Source organism: Zootoca vivipara, chromosome 2, assembly GCF_965207765.1.
Source record: "Zootoca vivipara chromosome 2, rZooViv2.hap1.1, whole genome shotgun sequence".
Taxonomy (NCBI): domain Eukaryota; kingdom Metazoa; phylum Chordata; class Lepidosauria; order Squamata; family Lacertidae; genus Zootoca; species Zootoca vivipara.
The window spans coordinates 65659124-65678488 of NC_142584.1; the positions used below are offsets into that span (position 1 = coordinate 65659124).

General features: G+C 47.2%; 1 long non-coding RNA gene across 1 annotated transcript; it reads left to right on the top strand.

Moving 5' to 3' along the window:
- Nucleotides 1-123: 123 nt before the first annotated feature.
- Nucleotides 124-18059, top strand: LOC148686895 (uncharacterized). Its single transcript, XR_015948198.1, has 5 exons — nt 124-818; nt 4991-5854; nt 10877-10959; nt 12625-12855; nt 14707-18059. It is a non-coding gene; the product is annotated as an uncharacterized LOC148686895 (long non-coding RNA).
- The last annotated feature ends 1306 nt before the right edge of the window (nt 18060-19365 follow it).

Sequence of the window (19365 nt, forward strand, 5' to 3'; positions counted from 1 at the left end):
TACATGAGCGCAGATACCTAGTTAAATATTTGATAGGAATTTAGAAAAACCTCGGCGCTCCGCGGCCCCTTTCTGACTGCCGCCGCCCGAGGGGGAGGTAACGGAGAGAAGTCAGGGGGGGGGGGGCTGAGGACTTTTCATGCGCGCGCGCACAAGAAGCTGAAGTTTGAGCCCCGGCGAAGTCCTGAAGGCCGACATGCGCCTGGGACTTCTCCTGGCTGCCGGTGGCCGCCAAGCGGCGTGCTGCAGAGCCAACCTCCTTCCTTTGAATCCGGTGCTTTGCTGAGAAGGAAGCGGGAGAGGAGGCTTCGCGCCGTCTGGGCGTCGTGGGTGCAGGCAGCATTTCCAGTTAAGCGAAAGGGGCAATGACTGGGCCTTGGGACCCGGGTCCCTGTCCGCCCCACAGGCTGTGCCCCACACAGTTCTGGGGTCTCTGGGGCTGGCTACTCCTTCTCTCCGCTCTCTCTGCCTGCGTGCTGCTGTGGGAATGATAATGGCCTCCTTCCTCAGGGATGAGTGCCACGCTTTGCAAATGAGGAGTTCCACATGCATGATTAATAGAGGCTAAACTAGTCAAAGGAAAGGCCAGGAGGAAGGGGCCGCGCAAGACACGCTAATGAAGGGGCGACCTTCCAGGTTAAGGAATCAAAGGCAAATATTGCTCTAGACTTAAATCTCGCCGGTAGTCTATAGACTAAACCCAAATGGAGGCATATGTAAATACTCGGCCGCCGTTTCGAAATCAAAAGGCTCAGAGGTGTTCTGCGGGAAGTGGCGCCGGTTCAGTGGGACTGGATGGAGATGTTATGTTCTGGGGGGTAAGTGGACATTTCACCAATATACTCAAGGCTCCCGATCAATTGGAGGGAGGGCCGTGGGGAGTGGGGGTGCCTGGGAGTCTCCAGTATGAGGTAGGCATTCATCTTCATTTAAAAATCCCAGCACATATTTATGTATATATATATTTAATCTACCCTTCCTCCAAGGAGTTCAGGGTGACAGGTGTACATTGCTCTCTACCTCCACTTTTCATCCTCACAAGCTGTTTGGCTGTGCGTGTGTAATTGTCCTCTTCTCCACCAAGTCCAGTCCAGCATCCAGACACTGCAGGACAATCAACATTCTGTTCCTCACTCTTATTGCATTTATTTATTTGGAGCATATTATATCTTTCTCTCTCACCCCAAATATATCTACTCAGTGCTACATGGGGTGCCAGGTGGTCTCCCATCCAGATGCTAACCAGACCCACATCTGCTTAGCTTACTGGTAGCATTACATGTTCTCAGACTTATTTCCTGAGACTGTCACCTGGAAAACTGGCCAATGCTTCTTTGACTTGTGACAAGGGAGCAGCCACTAGGAGAAGCAGCATGCTGTAGTGGTTAGAGTGTTGGATTTTGTCTAGGATGGGCTCAGTTCAAATCCCAGCTCTCGGCAGCAAAGCTTCCTAGGTGAATTTGAGCCACTCACTCTCTTCAGTGGTTTCACGTAGATGTCAGACTGGGCGCGGAACAAGATCCTGTCACAGTTTCTCAGCATAGCAAGTTGCTAGTGCTTACCAATAAGAAAGGGGAAAGGCCTAGGGAGCTTGGCACAGTGTGGTCCGTAATGTTGGCATCACTCTGATGGTCTCAGAAACAAATGCTGCGCTGGGTCACGCTCCTCGTGCCCCTCTCCTCCCCCTCTTGGTAAGCACTAGCAACCCACTGTGTTGAGATGCCGGGAGTGCCCCACTGGCCATTATAATAATAGAATTCTAGAGTTGGAAGGAACCCCGAGGATCGTCTAGTCCAGGCATAGGCAAACTCCGGCCCTCCAGATGTTTGGGACTACAATTCCCATCATCCCTGACCACTGGTCCTGTTAGCTAGGGATGATGGGAATTGTAGTCCCAAACATCTGGAGGGCCGGAGTTTGCCTACGCCTGGTCTAGTCCAACCCCCTGAAATGCAGGAATGTGAAACTTGTCCCACAGGGGGATTGAACTAGCAACCTTGGTGTTATCAGGACCACACACTATCCAACTGAGCTATTAGTGGTTGGGGGCTTCATTAGTGGTTGTTTCCTATCTTCCGTTATGTCTGCATATTATGTCCCCAGAATATGATTTATCTGAGCCTCCCTTTTATGTTCATTAATTTGGTCCCATGAATAAGTGTGACATTTACATTATATTTAATGCTGCCTGGCTACTCTATTAAAGCTACAAAATCAACCCAAATATCTGCCACTCTAAACTGCAGCACTGCATGGCATCCCAACATCACATGTGGAGCTATATTTGAGTTGCTGGCTGCATCTGATCAAGTCATTCTCTGTGAAGGTACGCCTGTAGATGCATACAGACCTAGGAGCTGAATTCAGTCTGGAAATCTAGGTTCCAGTTGGAGCACAGTGGTTTCTGGAACCAACTCAGAACCTACAACATTTTGGCAAACTCTGTTTCAACAACAACAACAACAACAGCAACAATTTTTTTATTTATACCCCGCCCATCTGGCTGGGTTTCCCCAGCCACTCTGGGTGGCTTCCAGCAAAATATTAAAATACAACAATTCATCAAATATTAAAAGTCTCCCTAAACAGGGCTGCCTTCAGATGTCTTCTAAATGTCAGATAATTGTTAATTTCTTTGATATCTGGTGGGAGGGCATTCCACTGGGTGGGTGCCACTACCAAGAAGGCCCTCTGCCTGGTTCATTGTAACTTTGCTTCTCGCAGTGAGGGAACCGCCAAAAGGCCCTTGGTGCTGGACCTCAGTGTCTGGGCTGAACGATGGGGGCATACCTGCCAAGTTGCTGTCTGAGAAATAAGGGACTGGACCGGAAGTAGCAGACCGGAATAAACAGGGGAAAAACAAAAAAATCCGTTTTTTTCAGCTGGAAAAACGGGGGTTTCCCGGGGAATACAGTGGTGCCTCGCTTAACGAATGCCCTGCTTAACGAAATTTCCGCTTAATGAAAGGTTATTTCTAGCGGAGGTTGCCTCGCTAGACGAATTCGTTTTATGAAAAATCCGTCTAGCGAATCACGGTTTCCCATAGGAATGCATTGAAATTCAATTAATGCGTTCCTATGGGCAAAAAAAACTTCAAAAAAAAATCAATGCATTCCTATGGGATTCGCTAGACGAATTTTTCGTTATAAGAAAAGACCCGTGGAACGAATTAAATTCGTCTAGCGAGGCACCACTGTACGGGAGACTTGGCAGCTATGGATGGGGGTGGAAAAGCTCCTTCAGGTATACTGGGTTGAGGCCGTTTAGGGAGGCGCATGGGAGGAGAGGATGGCCTTTGGCCATGCTTGCTAGGTCTTGCTTTGCTAGCCAAGTGGCTTGATAATGTCGCTGACTCCTTGTCATCTTCATAGTCTCAGAGCATGAGCTGAGAGGACTTGTGCAAAATGAGGACTGTCACCCAAGTACATGATGCTGCTGCACGTCCCTGGCTGGAGTGGATTGCTGATGGCATTCTAGATTCCATATTGCATCGCACTCCAGAGAATGAATCCATTCCCAATTCCACCAAAGCTTTTAAGAGCAGAGCTACAAGTGGTAGCGCTCAACTCTTATGTAGATGAATAATCATTGCAGCGTATATTTTAAAAAACCATCAAAATTCTGGGCCAAGAAAGCTGCATCCTGCAACCTGTATGTCTTATGCAAATCCAGCACAATTGCAAGGATTTACTTTTGGGCAAGATTTATTTGGCTTCTGTTTATCATAGAGAGAGTAAAAGAGCTATGTGGGGCACTGAAGATGTGCTCGCTGATGACTGAAAATCCTAATCAGATTTTGTCAGATGATTGCTGAAACGATGACACAGGGCTTCGTTTCTACACACAGTGCCTGGCTACGGCACTTAGTCGGTGCCTGGCTGCAATAATGGGCTGCACTTGGGTGAACATACTGAGGCTCAATCCAGAAAAAAGATGAAGGCATTCGGGTACAATTCTGGGTTTCACATTGAAGCTGAATCTTGGAAGATTCAGGGAGTACAAAAGAAAACACTTCTCTCTTTTCTTTTCTTTTCTTGAATTTTTGTTGATACAACAACAACAACAAAAAGAAAACATAGAAACAAAATTACACACAAGAATAGCAATAAACAAAATTTTCTTACCAAACAATAAAACATAAATTGGTCTTAACACTATAGACCCGACCTCCCGTCTATTCCTTATTTCAATTTCATATTTCTTATTGCCAATATACACTTTTATCATAATTTAATATTTTCTTAATATATCTTATATCTAACTTGCAACTATTACTGAAGTTCCTTGAATGCTGCAACAGAGTTTAACTTACTGTAATTATATTTCAAATATTCTTTGAAAACGTCCCATTTTGAAACAAATTCCTGTTTTGGTTTATTCTTTTTCCCCCCTGATAAACCATCTAATTCAGCATATTCTGTCAGCTTTTGGACCCATTCATGTATAGAGGGGTTTTCAATATTCTTCCATTTTGCCGCAATGATAACTCTTGCTGCCGCCATTTTTTGCGGAATATCCAAATCTGTAATTCCCAGGAGACAGGCCTCTGTTTTTTTTTTATTAAAGGAGATCTTTAACATTTTTTGCAGTTATGAATGAATACTCTCCCAGAATACCTGTATTTTCTTACATAACGACCACATGTCCTGAATTATCTCCGCATCTCCAGCAATTACGTGGCACATTTTTATACATTTTCGAAAGTTTCCAGGGTGTTAAATACCATCGGTGTTGCATTTTTAGAAAGTTCTCTCTAATAGTATAACAGTTTGTGAATTTCCAATTGTTCTTCCACAAATTTTCCCATGGGGACATAGTTACTGAATGGCCAAAGTCTTGTGACCATCTCACCATGGCAGCTGTTACTTCCTCCTCCTTGACTTTCCAGTCAAGGAGGAGTCGATAAGTTTTGGATACATCTTCAGGAACACCTCTTCTCTTGTGGTATCGGGTATAAATAATAAATTATTATTATTATTATTATTCCCAGATCAAAGTGCGGGTTTTGGCCTTCAAAGCCCTTCACAGCTTGGGACCACTGATGTATCTGAAGGAACACCTCTTCTCTTGTGTAGCTCCTTGAGACTGTTTTCCGACAACCTTCTCTAAGTACCCCTGCCAAGTGGGGTACAAACTATGAGAAAAAGGGTCTTTTCAGTAGTGGCCCCTCAGTTGTGGAACGCTCTCCCATGAGACTCCCATCTGACACCTTATTAATGTCCTTCAAAGTGTCATGCAAAGACTTTTTAATTTTCTTGGGCTTTGTAAATTATGTTTATCGTTTCACACTATTTTAAATCTCTGGATTTTTATTTTTCTCCTGCTTAGAAGCATAGAATCATGGAGTTGGAAGGGATCCTGAGGGTCATCTAGTCCAACCCCCTGCAGTGCAAGAATCTCAACACATGGTCCCTCATCCAATTTGAAACCATAGCGGACTCAGTTTAGCTTTGCAAATGTGCTAGCAGTTTTAGTGCTTCACCCTTGTTTTAATTGAGTTCTGCAAATTCTCTCTTAGCGTTGCTCTAAGTTTTGAAGAATTTTTAAATAGCGATATTGTATTAGCTGTGTTTTGATGTAATTTTGTTTGTTTCAATCCCTGTAAGCCTCCCAGAGAACTTTGGTTATAGGATGGTCTATAAATCGTTTGAATGAATAAGTGTTTCTTTGGTAATTGGTATTGGATTGCTGCTCTCAGGAAGACCTTGTATCCCTGAAGCCCTAGTTTTGCCTCATAAAGGCTGATAGGATGTGTTATAGTAGATAACATCCCACGTGGGCCAAGAAGAGATGACTACACCACAAAGCCCAGACAAGGAAAGGATGGTTGCTAGCCCAACAAAGAGAGGCCCCGGTGAGTATCTCATCAGACCAAGACATCTCAGTCCATGCTCATTTCTCATGCAAGTCGTTTAACAGGCGGTTAATCCCCGTCCAATCTCCCCCACCCGACACAATCCAATTTAATTTAGAGAAAAATCACACAAAGGCTGTAACATCCAGCTTATCCCTTGAAATGCAATCGCTCTGTAGAAAAGAATTAATTTTTAATTCCATCTTAATTACTCGGAGTAATAATCCATTTACACAGACCAGCGCGGTCAGCCACATGCATTCCATTGCTCCGGAGGGCTGGAGTCATGTGACTAATGCCCTTGTCAGCTGACCAGCTGAACTAATCAATCAGAGGCGATTATTATGCCAGGCACCCTGAGAGAGTCTGGAGCCTTCGATTAGTCCCTTCGGATTGTGCGGCTGCCTCTTCCCCATTGCTCACATTTAATTAGTAATTATTTTGGCACTAAGCAGCCCTGTGAAACTGCCTTTGCTGTGATGACCCAAGCCTTAGGTTTGGACAAATAAACCATCTCCCTTTAATAGGAACCAGGATTGGGACAATACTATTTCTCTCCTCATCAATAGCATCTCTCTACATTGCTCTTTAAACTTGACCACCAGCCTTTGCCATTCTGTTTTTGGATCCTTCAACTGACCAACTCTGTGTGAATGTTCTCCCAGGTTCCCTCTCATTCTGCTCTCTTGCTTCCTTGGCATGTCATATTTTGGTTCCTCCAGTTCTCTGCACACAGGCAGGCTGGTAGCTGTGAATGTGATGCAGGCCGATGATTAGGGTCTAAACCAGAACTTTCCAAACTTTTCATGTTAGTGACACACTTTTTTAGACATGCATCATTTCGTGACGCAGTGATTCAGTTTTACTAGCAAACCAAACTATCCCCCTTCCAGCCCCAGGAGGAGTGCGGGGAGCCTTCACGTGACACACTTACACACTGCAGCCGACACACTGACGTGTCACAACACACAGTTTGGAAAGCTCTGGTCTAAACTGGACCTTGTTGCTATAGTTCACACCGGCAGGCCTTCACTCTGGCAAGCAGCCCTTACCTAAATTAATTGTTGGTGGGCCAGGTTCTGACAGCCATATCTACATCCCAAACAATCAGCTGTGGTGTTTTTAAAATATAGATGGAAATGCAGAAGGTGTCAGTGCAGCAACCATTATGGAAGATGTACGTTAGCCCATTTTTACTTTCTGCCAAGGCTGCTGCTGCTGCTGCAGGCATCTCAACTATGATCCAATCAGTGCAGACTGGCAGTCTCCAGCTCCAATACAGGGGGGTTGGTTTAGTTCTTCTGACCCTATTCTTCAATTAGTCTTGCCCCATGCTTTCCTGATTCCATCTGGCTGTTTGCCAAGGGTGATAAATCACATACAAAATGTGTTCCGCCTTGCTCCCGCATCCCCATGCATGCTGACAATAACAGTGAAGGGTATCTTGTTAAGGGAGGAAGGAGGCTTGTTCACTGATCCCCTACCTGGCCTTGCCTGCTCGATTGCTCTGTTTGACACTCTTGGGTATAGTCCTTGGAGCCAAAGATGAAAAGCAGACCTACACAGGGCAAAAGATGAGAGGCGGACACAAATCTATTCCTGTGACTGGAATTTATTTTCAAAGTTTTAAATGCTGAATTTTAAATTCCTCCGACGTGCCCTATGACATGATAGTGAAGGGTGGGTAATCAATTGGAATCATCACTATCATCTGTGACTAGTCTTTCCAACACCCCTCCCTTCAAAGCAAGCTGAGGTGGGGCGGGGGCGGGGTTAGTTCAGGGCTGTGGTGGTGGGAGGAGATTTAACCCTTTCTCCACCCAGCTTTCCAGTTCCAAAATTTCCCCTAAAGCTACCTTCCTCACTGGGGCAAACATAACCAATAACTGTATGTGGCTTTGGATGGGGTGAATTAGATCAGGAAATTACACTGTGCAGCATTCTCCATTTCTCCCAGGGGTGAGAAGTTCAGTGGCAGTGTTACAGGGTTTACTTTCCTTTGGATGAGAGACAGAGCCCTGGAGAGTAGTGGTGTCTTTGTAATATTTCTGCTATTTACAGGAATACAAGCTGCACACATTGTGGAAACAAATAGCCTCCTACAGCATCAGAGCTACAGCTGTAACTACACCACTTTATCTAAACAACAGAGTGGATCTCTGCACTCCCACCAGTCTGATTCCAGGCCAGCTAAACCCACAACTCTCTCTCCTACCTGATTGAGACTTTCATAGAACTCAGGAGCTTGCTCATTACATTGAGGGTATCTGAAGAGGTGTGCATGCACACGAAAGCTCATACCAATGGCAAACTTAGTTGGTCTCTAAGGTGCTACTGGAAGGAATTTTTTTGATTTTCTTTTGATTACATTGAGAGGTTTTGGTTGTTGTTGTTGTTGTTGTTGTTGTTTTAAAGAAAAGAGTACTGTCATAGTAGGTTGATTTTGGATTTTCTAATAGACCAAGCAGCTCTGCAGCTTTGCTCTCTGCATCTCTCATATGTCTTCTTCTTTCCTTTCTATCCATTCCTGAGCACTGATCTCAGACCTCCTTGCCATGCAGATAAATTGCCCATTAAGGAAAACATGTCCAATCATTAGCTCTCATTGAGGAAACATTAACCAATCATCCCTGACTAGCAACAAGCAATCAGGTTAACAAAGGATGGACACCCAGAGGCCACAACAACACTAATCCCAGGTACAGGTCTATGGCTGGAAGCACTTTTTCCTGTTGAATTAAAACGTGCTCTGCACTTGCTATGGGTATGTGCATGCAGGAGCAGAGCTGATAAGGGCCAGGAAGCTGTCACCTTGGGTGGCACTGCAAGCATGTCCTTCCCTTCATCCCCACTCCAGGCTGTTGCACAAAACAACTACCGAACCTGGACTTCCATGCATCCCACTGATAAGCCCTCTGAATGCTCTCTGTAAACAGGCAAGCCTTGCTACCAAGGGGGAAGGAAAGCGGGAAGCAGCAAAGGGAGGCTCAGACTGGGCAATAAAATAAGACCAACCCCCGAGAATATACAGCCACCGTGTGCCACTTTCTTCCTCAGGACATAGGGCTTTTGGCCCCAGACTGAAAGTTCCTAAAGTTGTTAGGGGCTGGCGAGGAGCACCCATCTCCTCTGAACTGTATTTGAGCCAGGCTGCCATAGACCATCAGAGTGCAGTAAGGCTGGCACCAGGAGGCAGAGGAAAGAAGATTAAGCATCATTGTCCTTCCCAGCACATCCCTCTTATAAGAACGTCAGAAGAGCCTTGCTGGTTCAGGCCAAAGGGCTATCTATTCCCCACACTCTTCAGTGGCCAACTAGATGCCTCTAGGAAGTGCCCAAGCAGAACCTGAGCACAACAGCACTCCCTCTACCTGTGATTCCCAGGTATTCAGAGGCAGAATATAGCCATTGTGGCTAGGAGCCACCATAATCTTATCCTCCGTGTGAATTTGTCTAATCCTCTAGTTTGTCTCATCCCTCCTTTTTGCTTGCGTCTGTGTCTTCCAAAGGAGAGGTGGGATGCGGGGGAAGCCAGCTGTGACTCATCTGGCCTGGAGACCCCTGTCTGAGCACGTTGTGGAGGCAGTCTTTTCCTTAATTCTAAGACTATGTTGTCCCACCCACCCCTCTTTTGCACCTGGCTGTGGTAGGTGTACCTAGGGCTTCTCGTTCGAAACTGATCCCACAAGCCTGAAACCTGCCCGCTGCTTGTAAGAAGCCAGAGGAGGAGAGACAGGCTTTTCTGTGCTTGGCACAATGTACAGATCAACAAGTGACAAGAGTCCTGGGCATTGACTGCCATAATGCTAATAAAGGGAATAAAATAACCATGGCGAGAGTTCGGGTAGGATTCCCAAAGAAGCCACCAATTACAGTTTATGACTGCAATGGGCCTGGGGGAGTCAGCTGCAATGGAAAAGATAAAAGCCTTCTGCCTCGGTGGATCAGTCTGAGTTGAATTGGTGGACCCAGAGGGAGCTACCAGAAGTGGCCACTCAGGACTTTTCCCACAATGCATGCTGGGACGCTGGATGAAATGCTCCAGCCCTGATTGCTTCTGAGCTATGTGAGGAGGGGGTGGTGTTGGTAGCTGAGTAGTAGTTAATGCTAAACGTTTGCGTAGATCAGCCACTCTGCAGTTTCCATGGCCATGCGCAATATCTGATCAAAATGGATGGCTGCAATGGAGCTCTGCCATCTAGCAAGGTCCATCTGGTTCCTGGCACACTAGATGGAAGGAAGAGTCTCTCCAAGGTTCCCCCCTCCCCTTCTTCTTCTGCTCACTACAGGGGAGGCAACAGCAATCTGCGAATCTTAGACAAGGATGTTGTTGTTAAGAACAGGAGCAGAGAAAGGAAACAAATTGGAGTTTAATGATGATGACCTTCTTCATCATCAAAGTGCCTTCTAGGAAATGCGGAAAAACAGAAGAATTTAAGCAGCCTTTTCACTAAAGGTTTTTTCCCCCACAACCTAACACAGGGCCATGGGTCAATTATAGCTCCCTCCTAGCCTAATTGCACCTCACTATGGGAATTCATTGTTTGTGGCCCTTTCCTACAGCTCTTGGCTGGAAAAATAGAAGCTTCTCCAAGGGGGATAGTGGCTGCACCACTAGGTCTGCATTGATTCAAAGGCACATGGAGAATTGGCACCAGTTTATCCGACCTGTGGCAGTGTGTGTGTGTGTGTGTGTGTGTGTGTGTGTGTGTGTGTGTGTGTATTGGGGGAATGGAAATTTTGTGGGCCTTTGCTGCCAGTGAAGTGAAAGTGAGGAGGGAAAGGAGAGATAAGGGGCAGAGGTAAGAATTAGGACTGAGAAAAAGCTGAGATAATGCGGTGCAGAGAGACCGAAGGCGAGGGAGACAGCACTATTCATCTGTTTGTTGGTTTCATAAAATTTATATGCCACTTGACTGTAAAAACAAAAGAAAAAAGAAAACTTCAAAGTGGTTTACAAAAATAGGGAAAGAGGGTATTTATTGTGCATTTATTGTGGTTTGAGTTCTTTGTTTTGCCGAGCTCCTCCAAATAAACCACAATGTGAAGTTAACATTTGTTCTTGGCATGCCAGAGGAGGTGCCAGATTGATCTCCATGTTTGTGGTAAAATGTGCCCTTTATTTATTTATTTATTTATTTATTATTTATACCCCGCCCATCTGGCTGGGTTTCCCCAGCCACTCTGGGCGGCTTCCAACCGAATATTAAAAACAATACAGTATCAAACATTTAAAACTTCCCTAAACAGGGCCGCCTTCAGTTGTCTTTTAAAAGTAAAATAGTTGCTTATTGCCTTGACATCTGCTGGGATAGCATTCCACAGGGCAGGCGCCACTACCAAGAAGGCCCTCTGCCTGGTTCCCTGTAACCTCACTTCTCACAGCGAGGGAACCGCCAGAAGGCCCTCGGTGCTGGACCTCAGTGTACGGGCTGGACAATGGGGATGGAGACGCTCCTTCAGGTATACAGGACCAAGGTCGTTTAGGGCTTTAGAAGTCAGCACCAACACTTTGAATTGCGCTCGGAAACGTACTGGGAGCCAATGAAGATCTTTCAGGAGCGGTATTATATGGTCTCGGTGACCACTCCCAGTCATCAGTCTAGCTGTTGCATTCTGGATTAATTGCAGTTTCTGAGTCACCTTCAAAGGTGACTTTGAAGTCACCATGTAGAGCGCGTTACAGTAGTCCAGGTGGGAGATAACTAGAGCATGCAGCACTCTGGCAAGACAGTCTGCGGGCAGGTAGGGTCTCAACCTGCGTACCAGATGGAGCTGGTAGAATTAACCTGTGCCTCCATGGACAGCTGTAAGTCCAAAATGACTCCCAGGCTGCGCACCTGGTCCTTCAGGGGCATAGTTACCTCATTCAGGACCAGGGAGTCCTCCATACCAGCCCACCCCCTGTCCCCCCAAAACAGTACTTCTTTCTTGTCAGGATTCAACCTCAATCCGTTAGCCGCCATCCATCCCCCAACCACCTCCAGACACTCACACAGGACCTTCGCCGCCTTCACTGGTTCTGATTAAAAAGAGGTAGAGCTGGGTATCACCCGCATATTGATGAACACCCAACCCCAACCCCCTGGTGATCTCTCCCAGCGGCTTCATGTAGATGTTAAAAAGCATGGGGGAGAGGACAGAACCCTGAGGCACCCCTCAAGTGAGAGCCCAGGGGTCTGAGCACTCATCCCCCAACACCACTTTCTGGACACGGCCCAGGAGGAAGGAGCGGAACCACAGTATAACAGTGCCCCCAGCTCCCAGCCCCTCTAGACGGTCCAGAAGGATGTTATGGTTGATGGTATCAAAAGCCACTGAGAGATCCAGCAGAACTAGGAAACAGCTCTCACCTTTGTCCCTAGCCCGCAGGAGATCATTGACCAGTGCGGCCAAGGCAGTTTCAGTTTCTCTGAACTCAAATTGAAGGGATTTTCACTAAAATGTGCAATTTTTTTAAATTTGTGCATTCCCAAAATCTCAAGAGTTTTAATATCTAAATGAATTTACTCTTTAGGAAGAATGAGCTTCTGTACCAGCACACAAAGTAGGTTTTAAAGGTTTGTGCATTGAAGTTTTTACACTCAAAACATCCTAAACATGCTTAGTAGTAGTAGATCAGCTATGAAGAACTGTCACTGACTTATTTGGTGAAATTTGCCTGTCACTTTGATATTCTCACAAAGAAGTAAAAAATGTTAAAAGAAATTCTCATACTTTTAGTTTGCTTAATTTACTCATGTAAGGCGTTTGGAATATTTTTGTACTAGATGAAAAATAAGCGTAAAGGAAGTGTGGAAGCTGCCTTATACTGAATCAGACTATTCATTCATCTGGCTCCGTATTGTCTACCCTGGGTGGCAGTGACTCTCCACGATTTGAGACTGGAGACTTGGACCTCAGACCTTCTGCATGCAAAGTAGATAATCTACCACTGAGCTAGAAAAACCCTCAAAGGGAAAGCTTTGGAGAAGGAGGGATTCTTCAGGAACTGCATCATGGTAATATTCTAATCTTCATAGCTCTGTGTATGCCTGCCTATTGTTTAGCCTTCAACGTTTTAACTATGACGGATTATTAGTGAGAATGCATATTTGTTTCCTTTCACTCCTGAATTTGTGTCCTGTTTTCAGTAAATAAACCTCTTTTGTCATGCACGATTATCCACTTTGCCCCCCCGGGAAATTCACAAACTCTGTCCTAAATCCACATAAGCTGTAAACTCTTTGGTTTTTCCCTAACTTCAGTAACAGTGTTTGAAAGGGTGGGTGGTGCAACAGAGATTCCTCTAGGTTAAGGGAGAATGAAATACTTAGACATCAGATCAATTCGGCTCCAGTTTTTACAGGGAAGGGCTATATTATTATTATTATTATTATTATTATTATTATTATTATTATTATTTAATTAAATTCAGCAAATCGGTGGAGCATTTGCTTTGCATGCATTAAGTCCCAGATTCAGTCTCCAGCATTTCTAAATAGGGCTAGGGAAGATTCCTCGGTGAAATTCTGCAGTGTCACTGCCAGACAGTGTAAATACTGATCTATATGGACCAATGGCCTTATTTATTTAGATCAGGAATGGGGAAGCTGTGGCCCTTCTGGGGGCATCTTACCCATAGAGGCTAGTGGCGCGGGCCGCCAGGGCGCCAAGTTCTGGAGGGCGCCAGGGAAGAGGTGGAGGCTGGACGCGGCACCTCCCGGCATCAGCTCACCGCCCTTGCCCTCCTCCGCCATGCCGCGTCGAAGCAGCGCCGTGCCTGGAGCCTCCATCTGCTGTGGCCACTGCGGCATGAAGTGGTCCAGCCTCTGCCTCTTCCCCGCTGGAGGAGCCACCCTCCAGCCACTGCCCACCTCCTCCAGCAGCGCCGCCAGCAGCACCGTCCTCCCTAAAATAAAGGTCAACAACTCTGGAAACCGTGTGTGTGTGTGTGTGTGTGTGTGTGTGTGGCACCGGAGGGAGCTTTGCACCACGGCGCTGGATATGCTTAAGATGGCCCTGGGCCCTTCAGATGCCAATTGTGTGGGAAAAATTAAACCTCCCATCCCATGTGTGTGGGAGAAATACAAAAGTAAGCAGGCGTGGGAGAAATACAAAAGTAAGTTGGACGACAAGTCCCATCATCCCTAGCTAACAGGACCAGTGGTCAGGGATTATGGGAATTGTAGTCCCAAAACAGCTGGAGGGCCAAGTTTGGCCATCACTGTGTTACATAATTCCCACCCAGAGGAAGCAAAGGAAGTGGCCATGCACAGAGGGTCCTCTCTAGGAAGTTTAAGAACTCTGTGTACCAGCCCTGTGCTTGTTTAGCAAAACATGCATTTGTGATTCGGCTACAAACCCCACAAATTGGACTCCTGTGCCCATCCTCCCTCACCACTGGCCATGCTGACTGGTGGGGCTGATGGAAGTTAGTATTCAGAAAGGTCTGGAGGGCCTGGATACAGCTCAGTTGGTTGAAGTGTGGTGCTGATAACACGAAGGTTGCAGGTTCAATCTCCATATGGGACAGCTGCATATTCCTGCATTGCAGGGGATTGGACTAGATGATCCTCAGAGTCCCTTCCAACTCTGCAGTTCTATGATTCTATGAAGTCCCTGTCCCCTGATTTAGATGCTTTTATTCTGTTTCTCCAGCTAAAAGCCATTAAAGCCAGCTTAGAGTTTAGTTAATATTTGTTTACCGCTCCTGGAAGTGAAAGTTCATTGAGTGATGCCGAATGAGGTGCCAATGTAAAAACTCCATACTCTATTGTTTTAAAAGTCACCCTTGGGCTGGATCAGCTGCTGGATCAATGAGAGCTACATTTCCAATATTTGCTTAATTTCTGTTTGCGTCCGATTTCTAGATGACTGTACCAAAAGAGGGGAGAAGCTGCAACTTAGCAAGGACAGAATGAAGAGATGCACCACATCTAAGGGCCTCAATTTTAGAATGGCTAAGGAACCTGTGGCCCTCCAGAGATTTTTGAATTATGGCTCCTATCATCCCTGACCATTGGTCATGTTGGCTATGGCTGTTGGGAGCTGAAGTCCTGCAGTATCAGGAGGTCTGCAGGCTCCCTAGCCTGGTTCTGGAGGAAAAATCTTTCCCCTTCCTGTCTTGGATGCAGAAGAGGCTCCATGCAGCTCTTTCCCCATAGCCTGGCATTCCACCTGACAGTTTCATAAACCAGACTTACTTCCATGCACTTGATGTCCAGTCTCTTGGCAAGAGCAAGTGACACGGATGCCAGTGATGTGCAGGACATCTGACCTTCTCACACAACCTTGGGCAGACAGACCTCTTCTGTGGCCCTTGTGAAAGCCAAGAATGCAGGGCTAGGCGGAGTGAAGAGGGCGGCCTAGTTATGCATTGAAGCCTCTGCAGACACTCCAGCCATCATCCTCTGCGGCTCTTCAGTAAGAGGGAGAGCTGGGGAAATTGAAAGTGATCTCCCCAATCTGTATTAATTAGAGTCTATTAACTCATCAGAGCGCACACAGGCAACTGCACGGGCCGCTTCTCCCATGAAGGGAGCTGCCACCACCATCTATTGGCAGAGGGGGGAGCTGAGCTGCAAGGAGAGCGCTCATGGTCATGTTCAGGGCAGGGCCTTGCTCTCAGGTAGAGGCAACCTGGACATAAAGCCCCTAGGTGGACTGCAGTGGGGCGGAGAGGAGCCTGACATGTTTCATTGCCCTGTTGCTATCCACCTCCTGCCATTTGCCTGGTGGGGAAAATGAAAGATGAAAGCAATCTGTGTGTGCGTGTGTGTATATACTGTGTGTGTGTGAAAAAGAGACAGGAGAAAAGGAAAGAGATGTGCAGAAGAATAGTAGGGTGGTAATGACCTCAAGGTGTGCTGGTCCTCCAAATGCCACCTAGCTTTGCCCAGATGAGGGCAATACCTGAGGCATGAGAGGACATGGTAGGACTGGGACACATTTGATCCTGGAGGAGTGGATGCAATGGAAATGTCTTGGACAAAAGAATGAGGCAGGTAGCGGGGGGCGGGAGGCTCTAGATTGTGAGTCTGGCCTTGAGAAGATTATGGTGTAAATCCACCGAACATTTTACCAAGCAAGTGTGGGGTACACATACATAGAGACCTGCTGGGTCATGCCAATGGCCCATCTAGTCCAGCATGAGCAAAACAGCAACCCTCTCCCTGTTGTGATTCCCAGCTACTGCTATTCAGAGCCCATGTCCAGTTTTATGTAGCCCTTGGATTTTTCAAATGAAGGATTTCAGGAACTGACACAAAGCCAGAGTTATCCGTCCTCCAACTTCTTTGCTTCTCTTCCTGGGTTTATTTCCTTGCCTCTCCTCAGCCACTTTAAATTGAGGGTGGGAGAAGAAGCCGCCCCCATTGTTTCCTCTCCTGTAGCTTCCTAGCGCCTCCACAAAAGAGAGAGAGAGAGAGCCCTTCCCCATAGAGCTGAGCACCTCACAGAAGGTACAGAACACAAGGCCTCTTGAGCAGTTCAGGCCCTCCCTCCTTCTCCAGGCACAATGGCCCTTGAGAGCTGCTCACAAGGAGCTGGCAAAAAAGGGGATGCCTCCCTGTTGGCCTGGTTCAGCCCCCTTACAGGTGCTGTGGTGCCTAGGGAGGAGCAGTTAGGGATTCAATCTGCCCACAGGTAACCTCCAGGCAATAATAAGCCAGCGGGGCTAAGCCTCCCATTAAGTAGAGTAAGATAGCTGTGTTGCAAAAGGGCAGCAAATTCTTAGTTAGCAATTAGATAATTTATTACACCAGGCACACTGCATCTTAACCCTGGAGTTCTGTCTTTATTGCTCATAGCTAAAAGCCATGGCTGGGGCCCGTGGATTTGTCTAGCCCCCTTGAAACCGACATATCAAGTTGCGATCACCATATCTTGCAGAAATGGATTCCGCAAGTTAATTGTGTGCTGCATGAAGCTTGCACCTATTTAAACGCCAGCTCCCTTTCTCTTTACCCTCCGCCCCTTGAGCCAGTCAGGACTTCTTGGGGGGAACGTCTCCTTATCCCAAGTGTTCATGGCCAGTGAGATTGTGCTGCTTTCCAGCAGACTGAGCACAAAGGTTTGGTAATGGAGCTGTCAGCCTCCAGTGTTGTGTGTGGTAGTGAAGGAGAGCAGGCATGCGGCCCCATTAAAGGCGGTGGTAATTATGGTAACGAGGGTAGCATAAGTGTTCAATTTTCTCGATCAGACACTGTGCTGTCAGCACAAAGGCCTGCTTTGCTGCCCGTGCACTCTGTCCTCCTTTCACTCTTTCTCTACCCCTCTCCCCACTTTCAGTGCTTTAAAATTAAATGCTGGCCCCTTGTCTCCCGGGTTGCCCGTTCAATATGTGGGGAATGAGGCTGGGCATTCAGAGGCATATCAGAGGGGCATACCAACTTGGCATGTGAGAAGTCTCAAGCCAGAGGGACACAGGAGGTTGGCAATGGTGGTGCAGTGTGCCCCTTTCAGAGAGCAAGCTTCAATTGCCAGCCCTGTGCCCAACAGTGTTGGGGACAGAAATCCTTGGCTTTCAGAGTTGCCAGGGTAACAAGGATGGGGTCAGACCATAATCAAGAAAGGCTATGAGGAATTGACTAGTTTCTTGGCTGGCTGGGCTTTTTCTACCCCTGCCATTCTTGATTCAGAGAGAGAGAGAGAGATTAGCTCTGTGAGTGCTGCTTCTCTCCAAGGTAAATATATATATATATATTAAAAATTAAAAAAGCAGAAATAGAGCATGGTTGGTTTGTTTTTAAAGAAAAAACAAACAAACCAGACATGAGTTCCAGTTCCCACATGAAAATCTCTCTTTGTAAGTTCCAAACTCGATCTGCAGAAACCGTCTCCACAGAATCTAGAGTTTCCTCTCAAAGTCCCGTTTTTTTTTTAGCCCAAAGACAAATTTCTTGTCTGAAAACTCAAGTTTCATTGTCTAGAAACCAACGGTTTGCACCCCAAACCCAGGATTCTGTGAAAGTCGTGATCATTTGCAAGAGCTCAAAATTGAATTGTATGCTTGCAAATGAGGGGAATTCGCTCAATTTTCCGTCCTTGCAATGTTTTGTTCAAGCACTAATATAAAAAGCCACCTACTTTATCAGTTGTAGGCAAGACGCTGCTCCCGGCGCCCCTCCCCTCATCCCCGCGTGGGGGCGTTTGGCCAGCTCTACACTTTGCTGGGTGTGTTTTTCTTGGCATCGGATTGGCAGCACCAGAAGCCAGAGCTGGAGATCATCCTGAACGGGGGGCGGCGGCGTGCGGGGGGGGGTGGGGTGGCGGGGAGAGAGAGAATAATAACAGAGGGGGGAACAGATGGAGTGCTTGAGCGCTGGCCGCTTTGGCAAAGAAGAAGCATACCACAGCGCTTTGCCCCAAGATAGCCCCATTCTGCAGTTTGCGTGTCTGTGTTGGGGTGAGGAGGGGGGTGTTAGGCATGTCGGCTTGGGTGCCCGATGTTTGCATGCAAAGTGTGGACTTTGGGCACGTGTGTGTAAAAAAGCTTTGATGAGTGTATCTACATGCAAAGCCTGTTTCTGTTTATCCTTTTATGTCTGGATTTGATGTGTATGCATTTGCGGGGAAATCTATCCCTTGCCGTGTTCCCTGGTGCCCCCTAGTGGGCGAAAGGAAGCAATGGGATTCCGCTTGCCCTCTTCCAAGGGCGTCCGGGGTGTGGGTGTGTGGCTCGGATTGCTGTCGCAAGACACACACATGGGGTTCCCTCGAAAGAGGTAGCCCACTGGCTGCACCCTAAAAAGCACCTAGCGCAGGCCAACCCGACTCTGTCCCTGAAACCACCTGTTGGCTGAGCACAGGAGCTGGAATGCTGAACAGCTGCCTGCCTCCCTCCCGCCCTTCCTCAGCTCCGTCGCCTTTGATGGTGCTTTTTCAAAGGCCAGGCTCAGCTGCGCTCAGCAGGACCAAGCCCGGAGGCCAGCTGCCTCCCCCTGTGCACCTTCTGTGCTCGAAGATAGCGATGGGCTCAGTCTTCGTGCTACGCAGCGTCTTCGAATGCGGCTCCCATCTTCCCTAGTGCTGCAAGAGCTTGGCTCTAGGACTGGTGAGATAGGCAAGCCAGGGTGCTGGTGAAGCTGGGAGGAAGGTGGTGTCCACCCGGCAAGGAAGAATAATGGCAGGGAACTGTGCCAGTCTGCGACTGTGAAGGAGAGAGCTCTGACGCTGGCTTGCAGGTGGGAAAGAGGAGGGTGAAGTGAGTGAGCCATGGACAAAGAAAGGGCAAAGTATATTTTGAGGGTTCTGACTCACATGCATGATGAGCTGGAAGGGAAATGGCACTCTGCAAGGAGAGCAAAGGAGGATTTTTTTTAAAGAAAAAGATGGGGATGGAGCTTGCTTGTTGTAACCGCCTGCTAGAGCCACCTTTGTCCTCCACTACAACTCCCATTGGATCCAGGAGTAGGAACAGTCCCAGGAGTAGGAACAGCTCTTACAGTCACCTCTTTCACTCTCGCTCTGGTCAAGTGCAAAGGAATGACCTGGCGTGCAATGAGGCCTGAACAGAAACCTGGACTTTA